Consider the following 16,234-nt stretch of genomic DNA (forward strand, 5'->3'; position numbering starts at 1 on the left):
TCCGATATGCATGCAAGGGCAGAGTAACAAGCTCAATCCCCTTGAAGGCTCCTTGAAATAATCCAAGGTTTACCAACAAGTGACCCCAGGCTCCTCGACAATGTTCAATCCAAGGTTTACCATTTTTAATACGTGAATATCTTCTATCGTTCCCAATGAGGAAGGATTGATTACCTCACTGGTTCAGATATGATCTCGTCCTTCGCCTTTAAGAGGAGCTTTCCCAGAGCATAAATGTAGCAATTGGAATTTCTCCCTACCGCAAGATCGACTACTTGTTTGTTTTACTGTCTTGGAGAGTTAACTAAAACCTATTCCAAGACACTAGCCTAAGCTAGATTGGTGGAAAGAGCCCTAAAAATGTAAAAAATTACTAGATGAATTTTACTTAAGCGCTGTGTTATTTAGGCTGTTATTACTCAAAGGGGTAAATGGATATGAAACCAATGGTGTTATGACCCGACTCAAAACTGAATGCAATCGAATATGATAATGCAATCCTTTCAATTCGATGAATCCTAACTAAAGTAAGGAGAGAGTTTCCATTCACTTCCAACAATGCAAAAATTGATCACTAAGACAAAATATAACAAATTCTCTAATGCACTAATTTCATCAAGAAAAACTAATGCAAATCAATTCCAAAACATTTTTTTCATTTTTATTTTTGTGTGTTAAAAAGAAGAATAAAAATATGTAAATTCAAATAAAAAAAAGCTGATCTAAATCTACTATTGATTTTTTAGAATGTAAACTATGCAATTGTAACCTATGCACAATTCACTTGAATAGTATGCAAATGTAATCTATGCACATTTTTCATTCATATTCTGAAAATGAGAATTCTAATTATGCAAATGTGATCTATGCAAGAGAATTCTCAAACACAAGATGATTCTAATGTCATCTAAGAACCAATCAAGTGCAAGTTAAGAAAATTGGGTGAGAGTTCCAAAGATCAAAAAATAAAAACACTCAAAGGCGATTAACACTCATACACAATTTAGCCCCTCCCCCCCGGCGAATGAGGGGGAATTTTTTTGCAAAAACAAAAGCAAAAAGATGCAAAATTGTGAAAAGACTGAGACAAACCTCCAAGTAATGACCAAAGGAAATAAAATTAAGAATTTCTCAAAAAAGAGACTCAAAACACCCAATTGATAAAAGCTTAAAACAGGAATGCCAATGGAATTAACCTAAGAAAAACTTCTGACAGGTTATATGCAGGTCTGGGCAGTAGACAATATCTTCTAAACAAAAACTAAGCTGACTAACAGAGGAAATCTTAGGTTTTTCAAAATTTTGACAGGGTCCGCAGGCCCTCAATTAACACAGGTGCGGTCCTGCTCTGTGCTAAAAGCCAAGCTGCGGGTAGGTACGCACTGTGTCAAACGGCTAGGGTGTGGTCCTCTCCCAAAGCTATGAAAAACAAAAAATAACCTTGGATCTACAAACTCTACCCAATTTTACAAACAACAAGCCAAAAACAGAAACAAAAACACAGTTTCTCAGGTCAAAGTAAAAACAAGGAAAACAATCAAGTCCCCAGCGGAGTCGCCATTTTGTCACACGGAATAAGTCGATCTTGCGGACAAGATAGACCTTCCTAGAATCTAAAGAAGACCTAATGACAAGCAAACCAACCAGACACTATCTTTCTCTAAATATGCTTTAATAAACAATGGCAAACAAGTGTTTTTTAGGGCCTACCTTAGGTCCAACGCAAGCATGTGGATGCCCTCGCTCCTTTGATCCAAATGAGCTTCTTTTCGCGAATCTACAAACACAAACAAGGCAAACAAATTAAATAGCACCTAAAAAGCCAATTGCATAAAACATATTTAACATGAAAGTCAAGGAGTCCATGAAGCAAATAACATGAGATACTTGTTGAGAAAAATGAGTTTGATTGTATTAATTCAAAAGAAGAAGAACTTTACAACCTTTGCCTTAACGCTGTACAAGATCCTCCCAGGGTCCAACAAGAAGTCTCCTCTACTTTGACAAGTTTCACTCACTCCCTAATGAAACCAAAATGGTATGTGATCTCTCCTCTTAGGCTTAACTAGGAAGTCTTGATTTCACCAGCATTTACCCTAAAAAATGTTCAGCTTCTAACCTCTCCAGCAACCAGCCCAATGCCTGTATTTATAGTGCAATGGAGGGAGGTTACTAGGTCCTTCGTCAAATGGATAAAGCCCTCCTTCAAAGGGATAGCTCCTCTCATCAAGTGATTAGCTCCTTCTCTTTTGGGATGCATGAACCACCTCAGAGCGAACAATCCACGTCAAAATTCCTTCTAGAAACCTCTAGAATTAACCCAAAGTGAGTTTTTTAAGATAAAACTTGCGCCTTTTGACTTTCACAGGGGTTTGCACCTACACCGTTAGGGACAGAGCGGGCAGGTCCGCAGTTTTTGTACACAGAAGGTGCGGGATCGCAGGTGAAAGTGAGAGAAAGTGCAGAACCTGAGTTACATTGATTTTTAATATTCTGTCTTGCGCTAATCTCCTGATTTGATTCCTCTCCTCTTTGATAGTCTTCAGCTACCTGCTCCCTTGCACGCCCAACTACACAAAGTACCTGTAAGATCACAGAAGCATAGCACTATACAAAGACATGGATCTATAATCATAAACAATCTAGGATCAGATGTAAGTTGACCATACAAATGTAGCAAACATCAATGACACAAGAGCATGGAGGAAAACTTGAATAGCTTTTATTGATAAACAAGAAAAGAGCCAAGAGGAGTTACAACCGGTTGTTCTGACCCAGCATCAACCTCCCAGCAAAGAAGCCCCTCTTCACCTCAAACAAAGCTTAGATCACCCAACAATCTGATGTTTGTCTCAAGAAACCAATAACAATTCCTTACAATATGCAAAATTCCAGCCTCCGGATCTCTGGGATGAGGGATCCATATATAGATATCTGTAAGGGGGATGAGTTAGCTTGTGATTTGATTAGTGTCCTCCCTCTGATAGTTCTTTCTTCCACTTGGAGATTGATGGTCTCTTACTCATGCTTGGTCGAATTCAGTGAGGCAAGTGTCACAGGAGAAGATTCTGGAAGCTTCCATTGCCTCTCCACCTCGCGGAATGACACTGCCATTTGTCATTTCTCACCCATCGCACCCCACAGAAGGGATTTTTGAAATGCAACGCACCCACACAATGTATTTAGGTGAGATGCAACGCACTTAGCGAGTGGAGCAGCTGAAATGATCCTGTTTTGACCAATTCTGAGCAGTTTTTCATGGAGAACTTCTGGGAGAAGCTGTAATCTGTTGACCTTGTTCCTTTAGGGGTTAGAAAAACACTTTTAGGGACTTAGGAGCCCTTGGTTTATGGACATTTCATGCTTGGGGTTGTAGGGCCCAAAAATGTCTATAACAGTTGCCCCCTAAAGCATGAGGTCGTTAATCTTTTGATGTCGGGTGAAATGCTTTATTATGAGGATCCGAAGTTCTTTCAATGCTGGGAGGAGACCTGTAATAAGATACAATACAATACATTATCTTCATAATATTTTCATGATCTAGCTGAGGCGGTATTCCCATGCTCAGCTTTATAAATTCATTTTCATGTACATAGGACAGACAATCGTCTGAGTGTAGACTGATGATTCTGATAGAGCCATCATCCTTTTGATTGGATGATTATCTGTGCAGCAATGATGTACATTTAATGTCTTTATTTCCTTGAATATATATCGCAGCCCGGATGGATGAAACTAGATCCGGGGTCTTCAATCTCGTTTGATCTTCACTCGAAGTACAAGTCGATCCATGTGAAAGCTGTTCTGGAGTCGAACATGGAAAGACATTGCCTGATTACCAGCCAATGATGTAAGCTGTTAACAGGCGCGAGAGGAGTCACTGATAATGATAATGATCCTCAAGGTACTGCAGTACAATTCACGTGGTGTGAATAAAGGACTTGGCGTCGAACACCACGCAAAATCTTTCGGTCGAAGGCCATTGATGTAAACCTGTCGCCGGAAGTGAGAAACTTTCCATTGAGGCATGCAAGCTTCAAAGTACTGAATGGGGTGTTCCTAGATCAAATTCTTGGATAATGAGCTGATGTCGACAAGAAGTGATCCGTCACAGGAGGGCCTTAATGAATCCCACATCAATGACATGGAACGGAGCAAATGATTTTAATGGAGGTGAAAACGATTTGGTGATATAAGGTTCAGGGTGGCGGTCATGAAAGAATGGAGCATAAATGTATGGTAGTGGGTGAGACACAGGTGAATTCTCTGAATGACTTCTCTTGAACATATCGGCGACACTGATGTGATGGATTGGTAGCATTAACCCCAAATGTGGATGGTATAATGGGACCATGGTGATGTGACTGGTGAATGAAACAACCCAACCCGACTCGGACACGGAGTGGAAGTGTCATCTTCAAGAGTGACTTGCTACCAACAAAGTTTCTTCAAGTTTTCTTCCCAATTTTCCCCAGTCATTGCTGACCAGTACCTCTTTATTTTTGTCAAGCTTGAGGATGATAACATATTCTTGTTCTATAATTTGCCCTTCGGGCAAACCCATCGCTATGTTTTAACGAGCCTAGCGATAGTGAAACTCATTTTTGTCTATAGACAAGTTTGTCGCTATTACACTTTTAACGAGTTTAACGACAAAGATAACTCGGTCCTTTTCAATTTTAGAGAGTCTGAAAAGGAATGTAAAGGTAACTCCAAAATTCCTTTTTCGTCATCTAATCCCTTAAGTCCGAAAAAGTATAAAACAATACAGAAGGGATGAATTTTCGATACTTTTAACGAGCCGAACAAAACAAGCGCTCGATCTTTTTGTGTAATAATCTCTCAGGTCAAAAAAGATTAAAATCTAGAGGAGAGATAGCACTTCCGGTCCCTTTAACGAGTTGGAGAGGCCAATGGCTTGAAAATCTTTTCATATTTTACGAGTCAGTTGAAAAGAGCTTAAAGGAGACTCGTCTTTTGAGGAACGAGTGATAAAATGGGTAGCAACTGATTCCAGGTAAGGTTTGGAATTTTCCAATCACGGCAGTGTTACAAGGATGGCTAGTGAGATCACTCTTCGCAGTTGTCCCTCAAAATGGGTAAACAATCAAATGGGGGTGAATGATCGGCCAATGCAAAAGTGGAGGTGATGATGCAAACACGACCAAGGCTTTAATGGCTGAAGTACTACATTCACGATGGTTATTTACCGGTGAATAGTTCATTTTTTAACGAGCTTAAACGCGGGGGGAAACATTTGCTCATGGCTTATGTTTATTTTTTAACGAGCTTGAACTATGTGCTAAAACTGCTCGATTAATCCAGTCGTGTGATAAGAATGTCTCATATAAAAATGGCAACTTTTAGAGTTTTTCCCCACATCCTTTCTTTATGCAAGTTAGGAAACGACCAATCCTACGAGTTTAAAGGGTTAGAGGACCTACAAATTTAAAAAAATAAATAGTCGCTCTTCGCTTGCAAGCCAAAAGGTTTGCATGCCCCCAGGCATAAAACAGAGTTTCAAGGTTACCCCTTCTTTAGTCCGTTAAAAAATTTGTTTTACCGAGAGAGGCCTACCTCTTACAAGTTACCCAAAGATTGTCTTATTCACAGCGCAAACAAAACACTTCCTCGGCGATGTCTACCGAAATAGGCAAAGGTGAGTGAAGGAGGCTACTCCACTCACATAACTTTGACAAGAGAATCTTGTTCTAGAATAACCCCCTCTTCCAATCACAGATGGGAGTACAGACTAGTCATATTCTCTCGCGGAAACCTAGCCTATACCCGAAGTTTTCCTGCCGAAGCAGACCAGGGTGCATGCCCCCTGGGTTTCAGTCATGTCCCCCCGAATCACTCGCACTCATCGGGTGGACGAACTGGAGATTGAGACATTTCTTGCGTGAAAAGACCATTCAGGGATGGTATATGACTATTTGCTCTGTATGATCCGGGAAATGAAAGCTGGTCTACGAGCTTGACCACTCTTCCTTCGTGCGGAAAACACATTACTCTAAAGAGTGAGGAGAAAATTTCTCCCATGCAATAAATATAGTCTCGTCCAAGGAGTAGATTGTAATCCAGGGGTCCTTGGACTACCATTACGTTCATGTGAACAGTTTTCCCTCTCAATGTTATGGGCACATCGGGAAGGATCCCTAACGGTCGACTGGTTCCTTTATCAAAACCTGTTAGATTTCTCATCTCAGGCAAAAGCGATGGCGAACCAAGCGCTTTCCAAGCAGTTGAGGAAAGGATACTCACAGAAGCCCCCTCATCTATGATGGTACCAGCCATAACCATTCTATATATTTGAACAATGATTCAGAATGGTACACTAGCTGGTAAACGGGGTATGCCTAGTTGATTCCAGTCGAAGGAGATAACTAGGTTGCTTGGAGGTGGGACCAAATAGACGGTCGGGTACGACTCTGACGAACTTCCTTCCTGCGGTAAAGGAACGAGTAATTTGACCCCATGTTCGTTGGAGTCTGTGCTTATGAAAAGAATTTGGACGGTGTCATCATTGTTCTCTTCAGTGACTGTATCATCTGAAGATGGAACCTCTGAAGGCAAGACCAGGTCAACTGCCGCCTCGACCTTTTGACTTTCATCTGGTATGGGTTCAGATGGTTTATCTTCAATGGTAGATGCTTCGGCTGACCACTTGAGCGGCCAGCCAGATTTTCAACTAGTGACGGACTCGGCAAGAGTTTTTTTTATCCAGGAGGAAGTCGTAACGGTGAAACCGGACGATCGTCCAAAACTCTTTTAGCCTCGTCTAAGAAGGGACAATGGTGGACGGCATGATCGCCTTCGCACAGTTTACAAGGAAATCTATATTTTCCTTTTTGTCCTGGGGCTTCACTTTCACTAGTTGACGGTGTGTTTTCAACATGACCATCAGAGGTTGACGACACCGGGTTGTGCAAACAAGGAGACCAGTCCCTTAAGATCCGAGGGATGCAAGGACAATCTCTGTGATAGTGGTCTCCTTTGCAAATGACACATGGCGATTTAGGCCTGGTCGGTGCAGTGTGTGGATTTTCGCTAGACGACGCTCGTTTGCCCCCATTTGCTTTTGGATCCTTCTTCTTCTTCTCTTTCTTCTTCTTTTCCTTCTTCTTCTCAGATACTTAACTTTTGGCTTTACCAGCCCCATCAAGCGAAGAGGAAGGAGGAGAGGAAGAATTAGAGGAAGTAGAAGGTTGGTGGGTAACTCTAGACTCGTCTAGTCGCTGATTCGATTGTTCAGGAATTGTGGTGTTCTGAACGACAGAGTTTGAGAAGAGCCATACAGGCAAACCAATTGTCTGTCCTGGAAGCGACAATGTGGCCATATGGGGTGCACCAACATCTCCCCAAGAGGAGAAGGGACTAGGATTTCCTCCAAGGGAATTCCTTGGTTGGTGGATTCCATTTTCTCAACCCAAGATCAACGTAGGAAAGGGTAATGAATATTCCGTTTAAAATAAATTTTAGACGCTTTGACATAACTTGTTTTTTCAATTTTTAAGAGTCGAGAAAAAACAAAAGATGACTCTAGTCTCCTTCGATTTTTAATGAGCCTGAAGTGACAAGTGCTCAGATGGACCTTTTCTGTTAAGGAGTCTGAAAAGGAACGAAAGGGACTGCTCTGGAAATCTAAGTAGAGGGATTACCAAACCAATCGCAACACTGCAGAATACTTTTTACGGTACGGCAGTCAATCTTCCCGAATGCTGTGTTCAGTGCATTGCGATCGATAGGGCGGCAGACACGACTTCCTATGGATAAAGGATTAAGCCTATTGGGTCTCCCAAAATATACTCGACGGTACGTGGGAGCACAAGTCCGTACTGGCACTTATCGTCTCAAAGTGGAGGAATCACCCAACCATCAGTGACAGCAACAGTTACCAGGCTTTACGACGCTGGAATACGTCTCTAGCCTAGACTTCTAAATGTTGTGCGTTAAGTTCCAAAGCGTTGTTAGATTCATTGAATTTATTTTAAGTTGATCTTGTTTATGAAGTTTGCCTTTCAGGTTCACCGCGAGATGTAGATGCAATTCCTAAAATGCAATCTAAGATGATAAACAAACTTTTTATCTTCTTTGTGCAATGAAAATCCTAGCTACTAAGGAAAAGAAAGACAGAATCTTTTCACAAAGAGAAAAGAGCACACTCTAAATGCACTTTCCTAAATCAAGCCAATCAGACTGTCTATATGCAAATGCACATGCATGTATTTGTTTTCGACTTTCTTAGTATATGAATGCTAAAAAGAGAGTTGATGCACAAATCTGAATTTCTTTTCAAGCGACAAATATCAACAAGTTTCTTTTCGAAATCAAAAAATGGAGACGATCACAACACTTTACGATTTTGAACTGAACACTTGTTCTCGACACTAGAAAATTACAAATTCAGACCAAAAGCAATAGTAACAGGATAATCGACCATCAAAAACAATCAAACTCTTTCCTACGATTGAAATCGACACTTGCGACAGTTTCAAATCAAAGGACGATGGTACGATTATGCTACTTTTGTAAAGGAGAACTGTAAACGACTCAACAAACACACAAAAACATCTACAGTTCTTTTGTACAAAGGAGGCGGAATAACAGCAAGGAAAAGGGGTTTCAAACAGACATATACTGATCATAGGCAGCAAAATTCAGGAATAGAACTGGAAAGAATGAATCACAGAAGCCAAAACTGCACAGAGCTAGTATGATCAGCGCACCTGTAACACAAAGAATTTGAAATGCAGTGCAGCTTGTCCACTCGGGAAGTGCGCTGAAATTCAGATTCTTTGAACAGTACCTGCGCTGGGCCAGAAACGAGACTCTGTTCGTGTTCCGGGTCACAGTTTGCAGTTCAGTTCTTGGGTTTTGGCCGAGCAAAAAGCAATCAGTAATGCAACAATCAGGGGTAGATCTAAGGAGGATCTAAGAGCTATCACAAGGGCAATCAGATAGTTTGTGAATCAGTTGTTTAAATCATAAACAGATCCAGTAGATGGATTGAAGTAGCAGTTATCTACTTTGCATTTGTTATGGCAAATGCAGTTCGAATGCTACCTGTAAGTTTATGAAATAGACAACAAAGAATGATAAACAAACCAACTAATTATGTCCCCAGCGGAGTCGCCATTTTGTTACAGGGAAAAGTGTCTATATAGAACTGCTCTATCCCACTAAGGTGTGATAGCTGCCTTAGAAACAAACAGAGAAAAGCTACTTTTGTTTTTCCTTTATGAATTATAGATAGAGAGGAACAGAAAGACCAACCTCTGTCTTGCGCTAATCTCCTGATTTGATTCCTCTCTTCTTTGATAGTCTTCAGCTACCTGCTCCCTTGCACGCCCAGCTTCACAAAGTACCTGTAAGATCATAGAAGCATAGCACTATACAAAGACATGGATCTATAATCATAAACAATCTAGGATCAGATGTAAATTGACCATACAAATGTAGCAAGCATCAATGACACAAAAGCATGGAGGAAAACTTGAATAGCTTTTATTGATAAAACAAGAAAGAGCCAAGAGGAGTTACAACCAGTTGTTCTGACCCAACATCAACCTCCCAGCAAAGAATCCCCTCTTCACCTCAAACAAAGCTTAGATCACCCAACAATCTGATGTTTGTCTCAAGAAACCAACAACAATTCCTTACAATATGCAAAATTCCAGCCCCTGGATCTCTGGGATGAGGGATCCATATATAGATGTTTGTAATGGAGATGAGTCAGCTCATGATTTGATTAGTGTCTTCCCTCTGATAGTTCTTGCTTCCACTTGGAGATTGATGGTCTCTTATTCATCCTTGGTCGAATTCAGTGAGGCAAGTGTCACAGGAGAAGATTCTGGAAGCTTCCATTGCCTCTCCACCTCGCGGAATGACACTGCCATTTGTCATTTCTCACCCATCGCACACCACAGAAGGGATTTTTGAAATGAAACGCACCCACGCAGTGTATTTAGGTGAGATGCAACGCACTTAGCCAGTGGAGCAGCTGAAATGATCCTGTTTTGACCAATTCTGAGCAGTTTTTCATGGAGAACTTCTGGGAGAAGCTGTAATCTGTTGACCTTGTTTCTTTAGGGGTTAGAACAACACTTTTAGGGACTTAGGAGCCCTTGGTTTGTGGACATTTCATGCTTGGGGTTGTAGGGCCCAAAAATTTCTATAACACTCCCTCCATGTGATCCTCCCACCAGCAAGATGTTGAAGAATCTAGGGCAAATTAGTGTAGTGTGATTCTTCGTTACTTGATAACAATTTGTGGACTTTTTACTTTTTTTATTAGCTTAATGTTCTTCTTCTCATTATTAATGCATGTGTGTGTACTTCATCAAACTACTACCAAAACATAAGAACAAGAACAAAAGGTGTTGGCTCTATGCTAGGGCCAAAACCTCTCTTCTCTTGAGAGGAAAACCCTTTAGTGAATTTCTCTTATTGAAGCTTCTATTGATCAATGCCAAACCCTAGACCCCTGACAAAGAGATCCTCCAAGCACAAGTCAAGTCCTTCCTTTTTTCGGTACCTTATTCCTTGGTACTTCTTCCGGCGCTTCTTTCGGCACTTTGTTCTCCGACACTTCGTCCTTCTCCTTCTGGCACTTCGTCCTCCTTCTTCCTGCACTTTTTTCTCTTACTATGAATATTTTCTAGAGATAGACCTTTTTTTGAGTGAGTCTTCTAGGTTAGGTGTCCCCTTCTATCCTTTGCACAAGTAAACTTCAACATTCACCAACCGAGATGCTTATTGGGATATGAGTGTATGACAATGATGTCGTTCTACTGCCCTAGTTTCTTGAACGTGTGGGAGGATTACTAGGTGTTATATGCTCTTCTCTCCTTCGCTTGAGTGTCTTTCTTCCATGCTGGATTAGGAGGCCTTGTAAGCCTAGTTTTAGCCCCAAACAAAGATAAATATACAACTCTAATATTAGTGATGATATAGCCGCAAACCATACCTCATTTTCTTGCACGTGTGACTATGTATACCTTAGAAAACAGTCCCTCAGACTTCAATGTTCTTCCTTCTTACCTCACTGCGTTAGTAGACCTTTTCCCTTGGCTTTCTTCACTTTTCTTGTCCTTTTTCTCTTACAGCTTTTAGATTTCAAGTAGTGTGTTCTATTTGGAGTGGGCAAACCTCTATAAATATAGGATTTTCCCTCCATTTAGGCTGACCAGAGGGTGGACTAGTCCTCTTAATTGTAGGCCGACTTTGAGGGCAGATTGGTGGATGATTTGTTGAGCAGACTTCAGATAGTTTCCATGGTGGTGTAGCATGCTTGAAGGAGCTTCTTGATGGTGCCATTACATAGGAGTGGACTTGACTTTGCTTGGAGGTTTTCCCTTTAACTTTAATATATATATTTTGTACATGGAGTAACATGCCCTTAAGGCCTTCAACAATTCCTTTTGACTATTTGACTCACCTATAACACTTTGACATGTGCTAGACCTACTTCAATGAGCAAGAAACTCATTGACATATATTATAAAATAATATTTATTTTCTTGAATAAATAAAAATATCAAAATTACATTTATGAAGACCGAACCTAGTTACACTTTTCTTCAACACTCCCTCTTAACTAGGGAGGTATTCATACAACATTACAAGGTGTTTGGCTATTATCAATCTTGAAGAATCCACATAAGAGAAACCAAATTAGAAATCCATTTGTTATAACATCATATCCCTCAACAATGTCATAGTGCAAGGCCTTGAATAATAGCTCCATCTCTTTACGAGACCATGAGCTACAATGCTGGCTAGACCAATGATTTATAGACACCTTCATCATTGTCTCTCAAGGTACATACCCACCTAGGTGTTCTCCGAGTATGACCTTCTAGGACTATTCTTATCTTGGGTTCCTAGCCCTCAAAGAATATTGGTATTCTTGCCTACTCTTGTCTTGGATGCCCTACACATCCTCAAAGAGTATCGAATGTCAAATGATTACCCAATCCTCCATCTAGACTTACAACTGTTAGTCCTGGTCTAGTGCATGACCCATGAAATGGAAAACACAATTTTCACTCCTTTGTAATCAGGGGTGATCCAAAACTCCCTCTTGATAAGGGACCTATCAGAGCTCCCTCTTAACTGGGGACTCTTTCCTTCATTAACAACTTCTTCTTCATGGGTCCTTCAGCTGCTTGATCTCCTTCCTTTCTTGATGTCATGAAGTCTTTGTTCGAACTTCTTCTAGGTAGGTCACCATCCATTGATCACTTTCCTCCCTGGTTTGTCATGTCATTGCTTCCTTCGAGGAAAGTGGATTTCATGTCATACATCAAGTTTTATTGGCATGTTGGCTAATCCTTTGTCATCTTGTCCATGCTTCAAAATATTCTTCTCATGGATGCTTCATTGTAATTCTTGTTTACATGCTTCGACCTAGTACCCATCTTGACTTCATCCTGATATTGCTTCAACATTGCTTTTTCTTGGATGGTTTCTTCATCATGACATATTCGTAGAGTAGAATCAATCATTTGCATATTTCATATCTCCAAGGCCTTCATAGGTGTCAAGGGTCCTTTCTTCCTTTATCAGAGTTGTCTTGCCTTGTTTCGAGAGATACCTTCAAAGTATCTTGTCAGATAGTGATTCTCGGTGATCATGGTGTTCTTCCACATGCTTGATCTCTTTCTTCATTTGCTTCTTATTAGATAGATAGGTCACCCATCTAATGCTTCTAGTGAGAGCATTACTTCATTGCTTGCTTTTTGGACTTGTAAGCATTTCTTCTTGCTTCTTAGTCAACAAACTTATACTCCTTATGTGAGCATATTATTTTGTTGACCTTCATTGCTTGTGGTACATGCCATCAATCATGTTCTTGGTAAAAGAGATTATTTCATGCTTGATCATGTTATAGAACTATCCCATGGCTCAATAATATACAAATGTTAACATGACTAAACTTTAATGCATACATACCTCATCTTGATTCTCCTTTGATCATCCTTTGGTGTGGCACTTCTTGCTTCATCTTAGCTTGCCTGCATATCATTATTTTCTTGAATCCTATGAATGGGATTCCCAATGAGACATCTGCTTTGGTCCATGAACCTTATTTTGAAGACTCCATCAAAGGATCTAAGATCCTTGCCTTGCAAATGTTTCCTTTCTTTTGATAATGGATATCTTCTAAGATACTTAACCATGATCAATTTTTCTTTCATCGTGGATGAGGTTTTATACTAGGTATGCTTCTTCTACAAGAATATCTAGAGTTATATCTGCCATGCTCCTATATTCTAGAAGATATTTCTAATCATGCATTTTTGTTCTTATCATAAATGCTACATCTTCATGAGTATCTAGAACTCTATGTACATCATGCTGCTAGATTCTAGAGGATGTTTCTAGCCATGCAATATTAATCTTATTCCCACATGCTCCTATACTACTCAAAACTTTGGAAGAAGACTTGAAGTAAATAGTTTGACCTAGTCATAGTAGAGATCCAGAGGATCTTCCTTATTTTGATTCTTCCCTTCTTCTTTCATTTCTTGAGTTATATAAGCTTCTTCCCTCTTCCTTTTGTTATTGTTGTCCTTCGTAAGCTTAGGACAATTCCTTTTGTAGTGTCCATATTCTTGGCATCCAAAACATTGGATTTTGGACATTTCTTTGTTGTTTGTTCTTCGTGGACCAAACTTTCCAAATTTACCCTTTCTTTTGGTCGTGGTAGCAAATGATTGCTCCTTTGATCCCACATCTTATTTTGCCTTAAGTATGGTTTCCTCTATCCTGCATAGAGACCACATTTAATTGAGAGTGGTTGCTTCCTTCTTGGCATATGTTGGGTAAATTTAGTATGTCCTAAATTGCTATTTAAAATGTCAATCCGAGAGTCGTAAACTGCTGAAGTGAAGTGCACTGTATATGCAAGAAAACCAATTTCTTATTTCTTTGTCGTTTTTGAGTTTTTGGTTTGTTTTTGGGTTTATCTTCTGTTGATTCCCTAATGTGAGATGGCAGAATTGAAAGTCAAGTATGGATGGTAATGGTGATTTCTAAAATGATTTTCCAAACTTTAAAGTTCTCAAAAAGGTTTCAAACTGGCTGTGATGAAATCAATTCTCAAAAGAAAATAAAAATGTACCAAAACAGTGAACTAGTGACAATGAAGCCCAGTCTCCTTATTGCTGTATAAAAAGAAAATAAAAACTGAACTCAAAGCAATTCAAAGACTGAAAGCAAAGCGAACTAAATCACACTACTTCAACTCATAGTCTGACCCTTCACCTTTCGACTCGCTCTGGCTATAGGAAGTAATCATAAACAAATTGAGTAATCTGATATTTAAGTTGCATGAAATGAAATTGCATAAAATGAAACTAAGATTAAACTACTCATTCATATTTCAATTCCTGAAAATGACATAAGTAATTTAATCACTAACTTGCAGGAAAGTAAACTAAATCATACTACATCAAGTAATATTTTGATTCCTCACTATCTGAGTCGCTTGGCTATAGGAAGGAAATCATAAACAAATAAGTAATATGATATCTAAATTGCATAAAAGTAAATAAGCAAAGCATAACTGAAAGAAATGACAATGCTGGAATTAAAACTCAGAAAATGAATCAACAAAAAGGACAAGATGATCTCATGTCATTAGTCATTAAAACTATGTAATTTTCCCGGGCTACCTACAAGAACCTGAAATAAAAATACTAATTAGCTACAATAATGAGAAAGCATAAAAGAAAAGATGGACAACAATTAACATGAATATCAGGACAACGTAATATATACAAGCAAATGATTATAAAAGCAGTAAAATAATGAAAACAAGTAAGAAAATATACAGTAGATACAGAGCCTTGGTGTACAGGGGCCCTCTGCAACCTCGACCAATCAATACTCAGTCACAAATCGAACTTAAGAACGCTGTCTTCTCATATATTAAAGTGCAGTCATAAGACAAAGGTAAAGCACGGCACAGTGGGCTCGTAACAACAATCAAAATTACATATGAAAAACTAACTATCAAGCATATGATAACGCGTTATTTATAACTGAAGATGCTATAACTGATTCCTAAATTCTACGCTGCCAAACAGACACGTAAATCTCCACGTCCTGAGATCTAGCAGTATGGTAGTCATGACAAATAAATCTATGAAGTGGTGGCTGTTCGATTTGGTTCACGGATTGATCCACAGGTGTTAGCACACCTCCGGAGATTGAGGAACTTGCCACGCAAAACTTCTCGTGGGAAAAACAGAGTCGTGCCACCGCAAAACTCTTGGTTTGACCACTCCTTTGATCGTCCTTGACCATGGCTGTTTGTGAGTGATTCGGCTGAACCAAGGGGACACACTCCATGTACATGTCATTTGCAGCTTGCCCATGTGTCCGGATTCTCCATTGGACACCTGTAACATAGTCTTCAACAAAATGGTTGCGGAAACTTGAGCTGGCTGCGGAAAGTGACAAGTTTCGGCATCTGATTGAACAAAAATCTAAATCAAACAACAGTCACAAGGCATAGTTAGGAAACCATTTTATAAGCTCTTTTTAAACTAATATGCAATTATTTGACAACTTGGTGGTCAAGTAAATGGAAAAGAAGGCTGAAAAGGTGTATAGGGAAGATGCAAGTTTGGGACTCAAAATACCCCCACTGTGAAGGTGTTGCATGTCCTCATGCAACCAAAATTTTAGTCATTCCTCTTTAATCCATATGTTCTGAAGCCTCTGCTAGGACATCTAGTCCTCTTTTCTTCTTTCTTGGTGCTACCACCATCCTGGGTTTCCTTATCAGACATCTGAATTTGAGATTGATCAATTCTTTGCTAAACTTTCTACACTTTTTCTTTAGTTTCTTGTTCTTCTTTTGCCATAGTCCCAAATGAAGCATAGTATTATCATGAATAATTTTATCTACTTTTCTCTGCTCCTTAAGTGCTTCATTTTCTTGCTTAATATGCCTGTTTATAACCTCTAATTCAAACACTTCTTGCTTTAAGATTGAACTTGTGCATCTGTGTGTGCATGTGAGTGGCAGCACGTGGTACTCGGGCCTGCAGCTATCTTTTCTAAAGATTCGAGGTAGTCATACACCTCCTGTTGATTGGGATCTATTTCGGGTGTTTTTCTTGGACTGACTTCAAAGTCTTGTGGAGGAGGAGGACTGCTTTCTAGCTCTGGCTGAGAAGGGCTTTCATCAACATGTGGAGGACTAGTTTCAATACTTGGC

This window comes from Pinus tabuliformis, chromosome 1_2, assembly GCF_031772625.1.
Source record: "Pinus tabuliformis cultivar Carrire ecotype Pingquan chromosome 1_2, CPIR1, whole genome shotgun sequence".
In the NCBI taxonomy this organism is placed as follows: Eukaryota; Viridiplantae; Streptophyta; class Pinopsida; order Pinales; family Pinaceae; genus Pinus; species Pinus tabuliformis.